The following is a 16,039-nucleotide window of genomic DNA, read 5'->3' as shown; positions in this document are numbered from 1 at the left end:
ACTGAGGGGGAGGAGGAGGAGGAGGAGGGCATCAGAGGAGACTCTGTCAGCTCTGTGTGTGACTGGAAAGGACATCAGTGAGGCTGTGCACATGTAAGTTCAACACCCAACAAGTGTTTACAGGAGAGGTATTCTGAAAGCAGCAGCCTAATTCCGCATGAGAGCAACAGAGCCTGAAATCCAGAGGGAGCTTGGTAGCGTTTGGCTTCACGGGGAAGCGTTGGGTGCTCACTGCTGCTGTTTCTCACTGTTTTTTTTTTTTTTTAAACTGTTGTTGTTGCACAGGGTTAGTCCACATTGCACCAGCTCAGCTTCTCCTGTTTCCTGTCAGAGATCTCGGACACTGGAGCACCACTAAAAGATGCTGTTTTGTGTGTGTCGGTGTGAGTTGGTGGTGGGAAAGGTTGAGTGGAGTTAAAGTTGTTCTGCAGAGCAGCAGACGTCTCCTTGTGTTTTGTTCCATTATTTTGTATGAAGTAGTGTCATACAGCCTGCTTTTTGTGTTGATGTGATTTGGTGATGCTTGATGTTCAAAGATCTGAAGCAGCGCTCTTCACACTCTGTAGTAGTCTAAAACCTACTTGGATAAAGTGTGTGATGCACTGAGACAGTTCATCCCACAGCTTCGGGCTCTGTCCCCTCCGAGCCTCCGGTTAGACGTTGGTACCTCAGCTGACTGGAGGCACCGTGGGGCCAGACCTTTCAGAGATCTAAAAACAAAAACCTGTGTGTTTTAAAGATAGACTGGTTTCATTAAAACCACACCGGCCACTGAGAAGGAATGTAACGGAGGAATGGAACAAAGGGATGCACTTTCAAAAACTCAAGATATTCAACACAGGGAGGGAAATGAGAGTGAAGCAGGAAAGAGTAACAGCATGAAATCATCAGAAAGCAAATATTAAAAAGATCTTTGAATCATTCCAGTCATCCAGGGTTTTTTGTCTTCTGTTTTTTTAGTATAAAGTCACTAAGAATTTGTTCAGAATTTTGAAGTCTGCCAATTTCTAGTGATGGAAATATAAAAATAAAATGGAATGAAATGGAAAGTGAGAACAGAAAAAATAAATAGAAGCGTGAAGGAAGATCAATAAAAGAAAACAAGTCTAAAAATGAGCCTGGGAAGAAAATGAGTGAGGGAATAGAGAAAATAGGACAGGGACCAACCCTGTAATAACAAAGCAGGAGAGGAATCATGGGGAGGGAGGGAGGGGAAAATGGGTGATAGGGGCAGAAATTGTGAGCAGGAGAGAGACAGTTTGTGAGGAACCAATGGGAGAGGAGAATTGGCAGACAGAGGTGAAACACAGAAATGAAATCCACAGTAATCATAAAAATTATAAACTTAAGATGTATTAAACAGCCCCCACTGCATCATCTGAAGTCTTTGATGGAAATGCATCAAATTTATAACGACAATAAATTGAAAACCTACATTTATTGACATTGTATAAACATTTTACACGACGTTTTCCATAATACACTTAAATGAATAAAGGAAAATTTCAAGTCCCCCCCTCCTTTTAGGGGTTTTATCATTTTATTTTCAGTCTTCAGAATGACAATCTGTAAAATCAAAGTGGAAAATTGTTCAAATCCAGAAAATGTGATAAACTCCCACAATGAATAAGCCATAGAAATTCAGTAATCTTTGAAGCTAACAACTACAATGAATTAATTAAAAATCTAGACTAACAGGTACACTTTTGCTGATATAACATCCAAAATTGCTCATATAAAGAATACATTTGACATTAATTGCCTTAAAAAAAATTTTCATTAACAAAATGGAGGCACATTCATCCTCTAGGTTAAAGATCGACATTAATATTGGTAACAATTGGGAAGAACACAAAATATACAAGAAGATATCAAGCAGAAAATACTTAAAAGGAAAAAACAACCAAAGCAACCACTGCCAGCAGCGTTCCTTCCTGTATTGTCTCCCTGGTTTGAGGCTCCCGGACTTCCCCTCCGCTGTCGGCTTGCTGCTCGTTGCCCTGACCTGTTCCACCTGTGTCTGATTGTCATCACCTGGTGGCAGCAGCAGTATTTCTAGATTGGGCTTCTGTTCGGTGTTGTCTGACCAGTTGGTCTGTCGTCTCTGTTCCAGTCTGAATTTTGTTCGAAGCGTGGTTTTCACCGCTTTTTGAGTTCCCCTGCCACTCCTGATAACTGTTGTTTTTTTTCCGCCACTTGTATTCTTCATAACAAAATGGAAAAAAAAGGCATTTGAAGTGTGAATTTTGAACAAAGCCCAAGAATTATTTTGAGCCAATGTGTGCTTCCAATCGATTCCTTTGACTTTTTGTAGTTTGAATATTTGACCGTTAGTTTTCCCTCTGAAACAAACACACAGGAAGTTTGCATGAAATGTAGGTGACAAAGAAAGTTTCAAAGTGAAAACAGAAAACTTTTGCTGCATTTTGGGAATCCATTTACACGAAAATGCTTGAAAATGGAAGCGTTTTGAAAACAGGTCCCAAAGTCCCATGCTAACGACACTGTTGTCAGTTATTTTAGCTGTGTAGTTATCGGTGTTTCTACTGTTTCCGTGTAAACAGGATACTTTTCTAAAGTAAGAAACACAAAAACGGTGTGCTTTCAGTTGAAACGTTGTGTAAATGGGGCCTAAGATGAAAAGTTTCAATTAGAGGGAAACTATTAGTTTGAATTGGTGCAAAAATATATTAATATCAGCTTGTCTTTTCTATTTGCTGCTGCTTTGTTAATGTTTCTTTGTAAAGACACTCTGTGTGTGTGTGTGTGTGTGTGTGTGTGTGTGTGTGTGTGTGTGTGTGTCCAGGAGGAGGGTGGCTGGTATAACACAGTTCTCTGTTCATGCCAATACTGTCTGTATTTGTGAGGAGCCACCGAGGTGGAAAATGGGCAGAATATATATTGAGAGAGAGGAGGCGGCTAAAGATCCGTGTGAGGTGAATGGAAATGAGAGAAAACTGGAGGGAGTGAGAGAAGGCCGTGCGAGTTTATGGCTCAATAATAACAGTCTATTGTTCAGGAGGAGGTGGCTACTCGTCAGGGACAGTAATCTGCTCTATTTATCCTCTCACATTGAGCTGCATTGTCATAAACATGGAGCAAGTCCATATTTAATAAAGGGTGTATTTTTTAAACCTCAAGGTGGCGCCGTTACAGCACAGTCTGAGGCTACAATGATTAGCTGTGAATATCAGTCTGAAGATGAAGATTTCTGACTGGAATAAACACATAACCTTGGTTTTTGTTTCACGATTGAGTGCAGTGATGTTTCTGAAAATAAATAAGCGCTCCATAAGTGAGATTAAGTACAAAACCATCCAGATGTGCTGGATCAGAATCTCAATTATGACATGCTAAGATAAGCCACCAGTAGTTAGTTCACGAATGAAGACGTGAGATGCTAAAGCTAATGCTAACAGTGAAGTTAACAATCAGCTCATGAGTGGCCAAGTTTTTGCTCCAGACTCCCATGAACACAACAGAGTTACTAATTTATTCATAGCAATCAGTCACCGCTACTATCTTGCTGCTCCGAAAGTGGTGTGTCTACAGTAGCAAGAGCACTTTATCACGTGTCGGCGGCTGTGTTTTACGAGACGGCGCTCCTGTTGAGCTCCGGTGAGGGAGCGGCAGAGCAGAGGACGGGCTTTCAGGGAGCAGAAGAAGAATGAGGCAATAAGCAGCTGCAGTGTTATCAATATCTGTCCGGCTGCCTGCCCGCCGCTCTCAGCTCCGCGTGTTTGAGGAATAACTCTTCCAGTCCGAAACCCAAGAGAAGTTCCAGCCCTGCAGCTTCTTCTCGAGCTCCCACAGCAGCCACACAGTGTCCAGCTCCACTTCGACATCAGCCGGTCTCAGCCTGAAGGCAGAACGCCAAAGTTTCACTTTGGATTTCACTGACTCTGGATCTTCCACTGTTTAATCCAGATCATGTCAAACAAATAAAAACTTGAGCTGATTCCAAATGACTGCACCTGCAGCAGGTTTACATGCAGTTTTTGCATCAGATGATTTTACAGAGGCAAATGAAGTCCATAAGGTTTGGAGTGATTGAAGTGTGACATCAAATCAGAAAACACTCAGTGGTGAAGAGGCTTATATAAACCAAAAATTCTTCCAAGGCCCCGTTTACACATCGTTTCAACTGAAAAGTTGTTTTTTGCGTTTGCGTTTCAGAAAAGTTTAGCAAATTCATGGTGAAGTTTAGAACACAGTGTCAGAAACACTGAAAAATTATGTAGTTAGCATGTAAGGCCATGAGATGGCACTGTTGGTTATTTTCGTGATGAAAGCACACAAATGGCGGGTTTGGGGGTCCTGCGCTGGAGCCCCAGCAGTCATGAACTTTGACTTTGACTTCTCCTGGTGTGGGCGGCCCCACTGGTGGTGTTTCCCATGATGCTCAGTGCTATGCCATGTATCCTTTTTTGTGTGAAACAAAATGGGAGTGTGTCTGTTTGCATGTGTGTGTTTGCGTGTACACCTGTGTGTGTGTGTGTGTGTGTGTGTGTGTGTGTGTGTGTGTGTGTGTGTGTGTGTGTGTGTGCGTGTGTGTGTGTGATTTTCTGAACAGAAATTGGCCTTGTACAAGCTTTTTGCAAAATTCCAATAGTTAAAAAAGATAAGTTGTTTGTCTTTCATCTCAGAGAAACAAATTCTTCATTGTTTTCTTCAAGTTTCAGTGAAGCTGTTATGATGAAATTATTCTGGGAAGAATCATGGCCAATCATGAACAACATGACAAGTCTACTGTTGATATAGTTAAAGTCACTGTGTTGTTTTGTCTGATCGGCCCGTCAGGTTTAATTAAAGTACAAATGATGCAAAAGTCAGCTGTGAAAGCTCCATAATGATGAGTTTGATCTCGATTTGCACCCTGAGACTTGTAATCTGGCATTATCACACACAAACCGTCTTAGTTCAGCCAATCAATACGGGACATGAGTCTGGTTTGTAAGTGCTGATAGCGACTGTGCAGCCTGCGCCCATGTAGCACATGTTTGGTCCAGTAACCTTGATAATGAATTCTATTGACTTGCTGCTCACCGACTGTGACTGATGATTCACGACCGAGTCCTTCCTCATACTTTCAGCTTGACTGAACTGCAAAAACAAACTCTGTCCAACTGATTTGAAAATGGAGACATTCGACTCTGGAGTTTGAATATTAACCTTTTCGTTTATCTTTCTGTGAGGGGAAAATCTGGAAATGTCAGTATGGGCAAGGTGTTCCATTACTGAAGTGATTTCATTAGTTGTACAGTAACTGAGCTCACTGTGGCATGGCACTGATGTACGATGTTCAGAAAAGCAAAAGAGACAGGAAGCTCAGAGACATGAGTTTTTAGTTAGTTTAGAGTCACTAGCAGAAATCCAACTTGGTCGTCTGTCCATACAAATGTTGGTGCACTTGCCTTTCTTAATGTTTACAGTCTATTGTTTTCTGTCGCACATTTCAGTCAAACTTTATTTGTAGAGCACTTTTCATATTCATCAAAAACAACACAAAGTGCTGAACAGCAAAATCAGTCATAAAAACACCAAAAAAACACAACATCAATCAGGGTCGTATGGATGTGCGTGCGCGCGCACACACACACACACACACACACACACACACACACACACACACACACACACACACACACACACACACACACACACACACACCATGTGTTTTGTGGATTTGGAGAAGGCGTTCGACCGCGTCCCTCGTGGTGTCTTGTGGGGGGTGCTTCGGCAATACGGAGTCCGGGGCCCCTTGTTAAGGGCCATCCGGTCTTTGTATGACCGGAGTAGGAGTCTGGTCCGCGTTGCCGGCAGTAAGTCGGACCTGTTCCCAGTGCATGTTGGACTCCGGCAGGGCTGCCCTTTGTCACCGGTTCTGTTCATCATTTTTATGGACAGAATTTCTAGGTGCAGCCAGGGGCCGGAGGGGGTCCGGTTCGGGAACCACAGGATTTCATCTCTGCTTTTTGCAGATGACGTTGTCCTGTTGGCTTCATCGAACCCGGACCTACAGCATGCACTGGGGCAGTTCGCAGCCGAGTGTGAAGCGACAGGGATGAGGATCAGCACCTCCAAATCCGAGGCCATGGTCCACGACCGGAGGAAGGTGGCTTGCCCCCTCCAGGTCGGTGGAGAGACTCTGGCCCAAGTGGAGGAGTTTAAGTATCTTGGGGTCTTGTTCACGAGTGGGGGACGGATGGAGCGTGAGATTGACAGGCAGATCGGTGCAGCGGCTGCAGTGATGCGGTCGTTGTATCGGTCCGTTGTGGTGAAGAGGGAGCTGAGCCGAAAGGCGAAGCTTTCGATTTACCGGTCAATCTACATTCCCACCCTCACCTATGGTCATGAACTTTGGGTCATGACCGAAAGGACAAGATTCTGGATACAAGCGGCTGAAATGAGCTTCCTTCGTAGGGTGGCTGGGCGCTCCCTTAGAGATAGGGTGAGGAGCTCAGTCACCAGGGAGGAGCTCGGAGTAGAGCCGCTACTCCTCCACATCGAGAGGAGCCAGCTGAGGTGGCTCGGGCATCTGGTTAGGATGCCTCCTGGACGCCTCCCTGGGGAGGTGTTCCGGGCATGCCCCACCGGGAGGAGACCCCGGGGAAGACCCAGGACACGCTGGAGAGACTATGTCTCTCGGCTGGCCTGGGAACGCCTTGGGATCCTCCCAGGGGAGCTGGAGGAAGTGTCTGGGGACAGGGAAGTCTGGGCATCCCTGCTGAGACTGCTGCCCCCGCGGCCCGGCCCCGGATAAGCGGTAGAAAATGGATGGATGGATGGATGGATGGATGGGTACATGACATTTTTGTCACTGCCGGAGCTAACCCATGTTGTGGTGTCCGTGGTGTTAGCTGGTTGCTAGCGTTAGCCACGCTAGCTCAGGGCAGGAGTAGCACTCTCTCTTTCCTCCACTTCCCTATAGATTACTTTTGAATTTGTATCATAATTATCCTCACTCAGGAGATTGACTTTGAGAGTACATTGTAACTGACCTCATGTTAAAAGTCATAATGGGCGTGTGTGTTTTTCAGGGAGACCTGCTGATGAAGTGAATGAAACTCATCCAGACTGCGCACCTGTCATTACATCTCGACACACGGAGGTGAAAGCTGCGGATTACCAAAGATTCCAACGGCGAAAAACTAGACAGGAGACTGTGACGGCAGTTACTGCAGCTGCTACATCTGCACCTCACACACCTGATGTATATCAAGCTCCACAACCGAACAACATTGTGGAGAATGAGTAGTGTGTCCGTTGTGAACGTATGAATGGTGAAATTAAGTCCATGGCTGTGTTCGAAACCGCATACTGCCTACTACATCCTTCCATATTCATACTATCAATCCTGCATCCTGCTTACTCAGTCCATCAAACAGTATGCAAAGCGTTTACTCTCCAGCATACTACATAATAACCCATAATGCATTGCACTCCTCCCTGAGCAGAAATCGACCTGTTAAAGCTGATTTCACTTTAGCAGTAAACTTGTCAAGTGTAGAACTTCATTGAGATTTTTTTATAAATTAGGCGACAAAGTGGTTGTTTAGAGCCCAATTGTGTTGTTTATTTGTCCGAATACCAGTCGTTTATGATTTTGTTCGGACGAATTCGGCGAAATTCAAGCCAGCCGTAGTGAGCAACGCACTTCCGGTTATTTTCACCAAAATAAACCACCCCTTTCCCTTTCTCATGCAAAAAACCTCAGTGATAAATCTGTACTTTTACTTTGAAAACAAGAAGGCAACCTTTCAGCAATATATCTCGCTTAACATCGCCGTTTGGATCGGTGTCCCGTTAACAGACCAGTTATGATGCCTATTATGATGCTTTACCGACGGAGAGTTTTTTCGGCTCTTCAACGAAGATCGGCTCGCCGTCTTCGGTACATCATGGTCGCTTTCAACATGGACTTGTTGTCAGATGTGTGTTTTTTTTTTTTTTATATATATTTTTAATCAATGTAAATCCAATCAGAAATCTCGTAACATAACATACCTACGAGCACAAAAACTGAAGGGAAAATTATATCTTTAACCATACTCAGCTTGCTAAATGTACATCATTAAGAAACAGTCATTGTGAACTGAATAAAGTTTATTCAAATGTCCATCGCGTTGCATCTTGGGCAATTTCAGTATGAGTAGTGAACACACGATGTCTACTCAATATTTCTGGCGAATGCAGTATGCATCCGGGAACTTCTCGCCTACTCAAAATCGCATACTGCTAGTGTAAACGCACTGCATTCTCAATAAGTTAGTATGAGTAGTAGGTAAGTACGCGGTTTCGAACACAGCCCATGTGTGCTGAAATGAACCGCTTGTTTTGTTTATCTTGATTATGTGACCAACTTCTGTTTTTCTGTAAATAAAGTTGATGGCTAACAGTATTCCTATGCTTAATTCTAATATTTATCCTGAACATTTCATAATGTCCAGGACAGGTAAATCTCCTCAGCTGTTACTGCTCATATGGTGACAAAAACCAGCCTCTACTTTCATAAGTTAATAAAACTGAAAATAAATATTGTAGCTCAGTAGTTATTCAAGAAACTTCATTTTAATGGGAAATCCTCAGTGAGACCGAACCATTTACCCATGCAATAATGTCAGACCATTTCTTGTTTCAAAGTCTTTTCTGTTTATTACCAACCTTCCTGTGTAGTGCAACACACTGTTAAAGTTACAGTTCAAATAAGGTGCAAAAGTCTGCGCAAACAAATATCACTGCAAAAGTCTGCGCAAACAAATATCACTGCAACTATCTAAAGTACGATTAGATTTTGCATAAACAAATAACACTGCAAATAAAATGAAGGAAAACAATGTGCACCTTGCAGTCCACCGGCGTCCACACAACTAAGTCACAAAACTTTGCAGCTGTCACAAAGATTTGAATCTGGCTGTAGTATTACTGTCTTCTTCAAGACAAAATGCCATCACTGAAGTCCAGACAAAAGTTCGTGCCCTGACAACCTATAGCGCCGTGCTGCTGCGATGCTTTGGAGGACATTTCACTTCCAGGCAGCCTTTTCCACAACAGGAGCGGTAAGTGAGCCCAACCGGGTCTGAACAGGGTCCAGCTGGTCTCTGTTGCCTTTCTGTTGTGGTCCATTTTTCCTCGTGTTTAATTCTGTCTTGTCGCACTGTAAACACTGTAAACGTGAACGCACACAGCGCCACCTCCTATTGTGGCATGCAAATTACACAACACTGGCAGTTGGGAATAAATCCTAAGTCCTGCGGACGCGAATCAGGAAGGTGCAAAATTACTGCCAAAAGTCACATGACGCTGGGGAGCCAATAGTTTCTCCAGAATTTTTTCTCCAACCCGTGGAATTTTTTCTCCTACCTGCAGAATTGTTTCTCCAACCCACAGAATTGTTTATTTTACTCGGAAACAAGATAATTAATCTTGAAAGATTTTATTTGCACTTAAAGAATATTTTAATGTAAGTGCATATATATATATTTTAATTTGTGGAACGTTTTTTTGATGGACAAACCTGAGTGCATTAGTTGTGAATGACATTTTGCTTTTGCAAAACACACTGAGTTTGTTTGTGAATCATCGGCTATGAATAAAACACGTTTTTTGTGTTGGAGAGGTTTTGGCATTAATTTCACTCCATAGACCCAGTCGATCCCACAAGCTGCTCTCGTTCTGGTCAGCACCACAGCAGATCATGGAGCAGCTGGGACCGGCCACTTTCCGTTTGACAGATGGCTTGAGGTGGCACGCCAGCCGTCTCAGACGAGTCTCTCCACCGTCCGCTTCCGACCAGGAGGTTGCAGCTGTTCCAGATGACATGGATGTAGACTGGAACTTCCCAGCAGCGGACTCACCAGAACCGGGTGTACCAGCTGCACCCCTGCCTATGTTTAAAAGCTCCACATCTCACATTAGTTAAGAGCATAGCCTTTCATGTGACATAATAAACCCACAAGGCTATGCAGGTAAACTGGCAGTCTACCCAGTTTATCCAGTCAGGCCACACTATTGATGCCTTTGTTTCAAATGTTTACATTAGCCAGGTTCATGTTCAGGCCTAGGCAGTTTGCAAGGTGCTCTGTGTGTGACTCCCCTGCATGTTAATGTGCCTTCTTACAATTTTGCACTTTTCGAACCTGTTGAACTTCATTATGGGGGGTTAAATGTGTATGGCTTTAAGCCACAGTGTAGTCATGACAACGTGACGTGACTTCCGTAAACCGGTGATACACAGTTCAGTGTAATGGCTGCTGATGTGCAATAAAGTACCGTGAGCGCACCACGATTATCCGTATGTTATTGGATATAACAGTACGGAGAGATGAAATCTCATAACAGGTCTGACATCATGTATACAAGTTTGAGTCCGTGTGGATTTGTGGTGCAGCATAGAAAAACCTGGCAGAGCGTGAAAATAATTGTAAAGCAAACCTCAAATATGTCAGAAAGCACAAGCAGCACATATTCAGTACAGATTAAAAAGTAAAAGAATAAAAAATAAAATAATACCCTTAAAGAATATCGAATAAAATTCCCCTTGTGAGATTAATAAAGGATTTTTGACTTTCAATAACTCCGCTGGTCCATCCAGCCAAGGAGAGGAGCGCAGTTTTAACAGTACCGCAAACAAGCACACGCTGCTGCAGAGCAGCTTCAGACCCGGCGGGGGAAACGCCCAAAAAAGATGTGACTTTATTTTGGCCTGTGCAGTTTTACACAATATTGCACTGGCCAGTAGAGTTACTTTTGATGCGCCAGCACCACAAGAGGACCTGATGTGAGAACCAGCAGAGCTGGAGGCTGGATGGAGTAGACAGGACCTGAAGAACCACTACTGAAATGTGAAAATACTCTGAAGCTTAGCAAATGATTTATTTAATCAGTGATGTGATACCAGTAACCTAGAAAATAGCATATGAACTAAAGGGAGATTAAATACAGACAGAGAACTTTTTGTCAAACATTTTATTAAGACTTCTATAAATTGTCTTTAATTTCGTTCAGATTATTGATTCCCTCCAGCCTGGTTACTACTGCGGCCAGTAAATTACAGATTTCTGTTTGTCCTTCAAGGATTGCCGGTGTGATGACGGCCGGTCTTGATTCAGCAGCATGGCCAGTGGGTGGCACGCGTCGCCCTCGGTGGCCTGAGTCCCGTGTCCTGTTCGGTCTGAGGTAGTGCTCAGCACTGGGTCTGGTACTGGGTGTGTGTGTCTCGGTTGGACTGTCAATGCTGTGGGGAGGAGACCGCTCCACGGTGCCGCTGCTGTCTGACTCTGAGACATCATGAAACGAAACAATAAAACTCTGAGCTGTACAACGGGAGTCAGCCTCATCATTTGTAATATCAGGGTTAAAATAATGGACCTGTACTCTGTTCAGACCTCAGCCGGTGTCCGTTCGTTCAGGTGACGCTGTTTCCTGCCATCGTGATCTTCCTCCAGACAGCGTTTTTCTATTTTCCTTTAATTCCAGTTTTTATTCTTTCAAAAAGCTCATCCTGATTTACCTCCACCTCAGACCAGAGAGGATCGATTTCCAGCTCGGAAACGTTTCTTTTTTTTGCCAAAATCGCTCCTTTTCCGTGTTTGACCTCAGTGGGCATGGCTTCAGAACCATTAATATTTCAAGGCGTAACATGTTAATGACGTTCAAATTCAGTCGCCGCATTTATCAACACCTATCATTCAAACGCTGACATTGGTAAGGTAGGACAATTTCGTTAATGGCACGCGAGCCCTGTTGTATGACGAGCCCGCCACTCAGATTAACACCTGTTTAAAAGTAGGGTTGCACCGATACCATTTTTTGGTTGCCAATACCAATGCCTATACCTGGCTGTGCAGCATCGGCTGATATCGATACCTTGCCGATACCATGCTTCTTCTAATTGTCCAAGAAGTCACTCCTCTGCCTCGGCCACCACGTGGGGGCAGTGTTGCTATTTTTCCTCCTTCTCGTTTCTGTTCTACCCTTTTACTACATACTGTATTTTTTGGGCCACAAGACGCACTTGAATATGATAATGTAACATCCAGCAGCATGAAGGGAAGATGAGTTGGATTCTGAATGCTAGTTTATTAAGCTTCAGAACTTACTGTGGTTGTAACCACGGCAAAACTACAGCAAAACAACAACATCCATCCATCCATCGCTTATCTGGACCGGGTCTCAAAACAACAGTCTTAAGAGATAAGAAAAAACAGCTGAGAGGAGGCTCTCTCTCCGCTTTTCCAACATGCGCACACATGCTGGCTTCCTGGTCCCGCCCCCTGCTCCCTCTAAGTCACTCACGCCACAGTGGTGCATTCAGGTTACTTGAAAACATAGGAACTCACAGAACTCAATATACTGGTTAATAAATAAGAACTACATCAAAGATGCTATAAAAGTAAATCCGTAATTAAATAATAAGGCGAATTAAGCAACGCCATTGTGGGATCCTCCTCCTTTGTTGTTTTTCGGCAGCTTGTGTTCGAGTGGTTGCACTACAGCCTCTTTATGCTACCATCGACCGGGACACACCACACTGCAGGCTCCTGACTACCGCGGCTGCACAATTCAGAGAGCGCAGTGCAGAGGATGTGGAACGAAACTGATTAATTAAAACAGCAACGTATTTACTGCGGACGGCAGAGCGGAACGACACACTTTATGTGGAATGTGGTAGTAAGCCTGGACCTGTACCTCCAGTTAGCTCCTGTTAGCCACTCGCCGCTCCGCCGGACCTGCTCCTGGAGCTCCAGCAACTTTCCTGACTTCACCGGGGAACTGGGTTAAACTCCAGACTCGGTCTGCTCCTGCGACTGGAGACCAGCTTCATCTCACAAAGACTCGTGATACTAATAAAACTCCTTTTCTGCTCTTCAGACTCAGATCCACGCTCTGTAACAAGAACTGCATCCTCACTGGGATGTAAAATGATTGCTATCATTCGCTGAACGCGCAGATCACACAGCCTGAATGCTGAAGAATGAATTCACACCGCGGTGCGTTCAAGTGCAATATGAAAGTCGGAAAATGGCATCGGCGTGTTATTTGTTGGTACTCGCCGATACCGATACCAGCGTTTTAGTGCGGTGTCAGGGCCACTTCCGATACCAGTATCGGTATCGGTACAACCCTATTTAAAAGATTGTTTGATAGATGAGCGCCAGTGACTTTATTAACTGTCTCTTGAGAGCAATCCTGTTACTTTGGTTATGATGGGTACTATTCTTCCCTGAATAACAATTCATAGTCAGGTCATTGTTAGGTATCTACTTTAATTAGCACTACTACTATGGGACAATTGTATCAACTCAAACATACTCGATAAGGATGTCAGCTCTTGGTTGGCAGCTGACATCAACATCAAATTGTCCAATTGCGAACAAAGTCCAACCTATCTGTCTAGGGTGACCACCTCCAGAAAGACAAAAAGTGGGACACCTGGCATGTTTTGGAGGGACAAGGTGGGATGGACGTAACCATCTGTAAACCCTGACCATACACTTCACAGTTTAGACCACAAGACCAGTAAAACAAAATATTTAATATGTAGCCTATATATTTTGAGGAAACATCACACAGAATTAAGTAACAAATGTGTTTTACTTACTTAAGTAAAACATATATTGACACATTAACATTAATAATCCATCTAAAAGCTCTGAAAAGGCCGAACATAAAGCCTTTCAAGTATACAGGACAACAACCAACAGGCCTATATGCGCTTCCAACATACCCCATACTGACAGAATTCAACTAGCGCACTGTGTGGAAATCTTGGCTTGAATAAAATACCAGCTTAAAAAAAAAAAAAAAAAAAAAAAAAAAAAATATATATATGTATATATATATATATATATATATATATATATATATATATATATATATATATATATATCAACATAAAATCTCATGGTTTTGCATAGCCATGTTTAACTGTAATGTACAAGGTCGAAGAAATAGTCTGTGTCTTTTCTCTCAGTAGGTCAGCTTCTTGCAGCGCTGTGTAGAGGCTCAGGGCACATTTCTGAAACACAGAAGGAAAAACGGCCAACAAATATTAGCATCATTAGATACATACACAATAAAACATGATTATTTGACCATTGACTCTCACCTTAGTTTTCTTGAATTTTTTCTTCTTTTCTTCTTTTTACTGTTCAGCACTTTTTTTTTTATAAATATAAAAAAGTGCTCAACAAATAAAGTTTGATTTGATTTGAATTTATACTTTTTGCTTGACCTTACAGCCTCCAGTAAGGTCCTCTCTTTCACTGCAGAGGCTCAATAAAAACGACTGCATTAGAAGTCTCTTGCTGTCGGACCTTTTTTTGATGAGAATCACATCCAGCATGTGGTTTGACATCATGTTCTCCGCCAGGAGAAGCTGCTGCTGAACAGGTAGCTGAACAGGGCTTTGTCGGGCTCCTCAGTTGGCCTGTTTCCGACGTCCTGTCCTGTCCGATCTGCTTGATCCAGTTTGACAATTGGCGGTCTCGGCGCTCGCGGCTCGCGTGAAAAATAGAACGAAGCGGAGCGGGCGCGCTGCAGAGCGCGAGCCGCGGTGCGCACTGTTGTGTGCGGCCAGTCAGATAGGTTAACGTGGGGGGCGATCAGAAGCGCCGTGCGCTACCACGCGCAGCGATTCCGTGTTCGAAATGCTCTCTGCTCGCGCACATCAGAGCATAGAGGTAGAGGAATAGACCCACTCTGGGCTGGTTCATTTTGTTTGTATTTTTTTTTTTTGCCAATGAATGAAAAAGCGGGACATTGTCCTGATATGCGTGACGCGGGACAAACACTGAAATAGTGGGAAAAAATAGCCTTAAACGGGACAGGTGGTCACCCTATATCTGTCGGGGCAGGCCCAGCCCAGAAGAACATGGAATAAAAGCTCTGTCTGATCAACAATCAGGATCCTTTCAGGGCGAAATACTTTGTATCTTTCCCTGTAAGGTCCAGCACTGAGCATTACATCTGGCTATACTTAAAGGTGCATTAAGGAGTTTTACAATCTTAAAAATACTTATTTTCCACCATAAATATGTTACACATTTTTAATGATGTGTACAATGTGCCCTGACATATTCATTACAAGTACCTCTAACAGCGCTAAATTGTCACTTGAAAGTTGCAGTGCCGGTCCGGCACCAGCATTTTTGGCTCGTTAGGTTTCATTATGTCCGCCATTACTCTGCCAGATGCTTAGTGAGCAACAACTGAGCAGGAGCTTCCAGAAAGTAAGAAAAGACTGGCTTCTAGCACTGCCACAGCTCCAGCACAGACTCCACCAGGTAAAAGAAACTTAAATCTTACTTGAGCGCTTCTAAACGAGCGAAGACGGAGTCCCCCTCTTCCGTGCACGGGAGCCACAGGGACGAGTTTTTGGCAGTCATTTTGGCATTTTTCATACCAAGCATAGAATCAAAGAACCGGGTGGAGTCGGCCAAACGAAAGTCCTAGGCTCCAACGTCATCATACCTGTTTGAGATACAGGAGCTGTGAACTCAACATTCATGTCACAACAGCTTCACCAAAACCCAAAGAAAACAATATTGAGTTTGTTTCTCTATGATGGAAGACAAACAACTTGACTCTTTTGACTCTTTATTGGAACTTTGCAAACACTTATACAAGGAAAATGAGTTCGGAAAATCACAGCAAGCCAGCTGTTAGTCTGCAACCAAGCTCCAAGAAATGGATGATGAGTTATTGTGTTTCAGAAGTTTCATTGGTGACGGTGATCGAAGAACTCTGGGATTTTTGGTCAAATCGATGAGGAAGAACTGTGGCTCAGGCTCAGCTGCCCCTTGTTGGTCCATCTTCTCCCTGTATTCTCTGTACGCCCCTTCTCCAACATAATTCATTAGTTCAGTCCTCCTTGATTGAACAGTAAAAAATTATAATATGCGTGTAAGTAAGCTACTGCAAATGTTAGTTCTTTCTGGCCTGACTGTTATAATTCCCTGTGGTCGACCTTTACCATGAGATTAGAGCTTGATTCACTCCCCACTGATAAACAGGCCTCACAACTCTTTATTAATGT

Source organism: Salarias fasciatus, chromosome 8 (genome assembly GCF_902148845.1).
Source record: "Salarias fasciatus chromosome 8, fSalaFa1.1, whole genome shotgun sequence".
NCBI lineage: Eukaryota > Metazoa > Chordata > Actinopteri > Blenniiformes > Blenniidae > Salarias > Salarias fasciatus.
The sequence above is the reverse complement of the archived record's forward strand: the minus strand, read 5'-3'. Positions refer to the sequence as shown.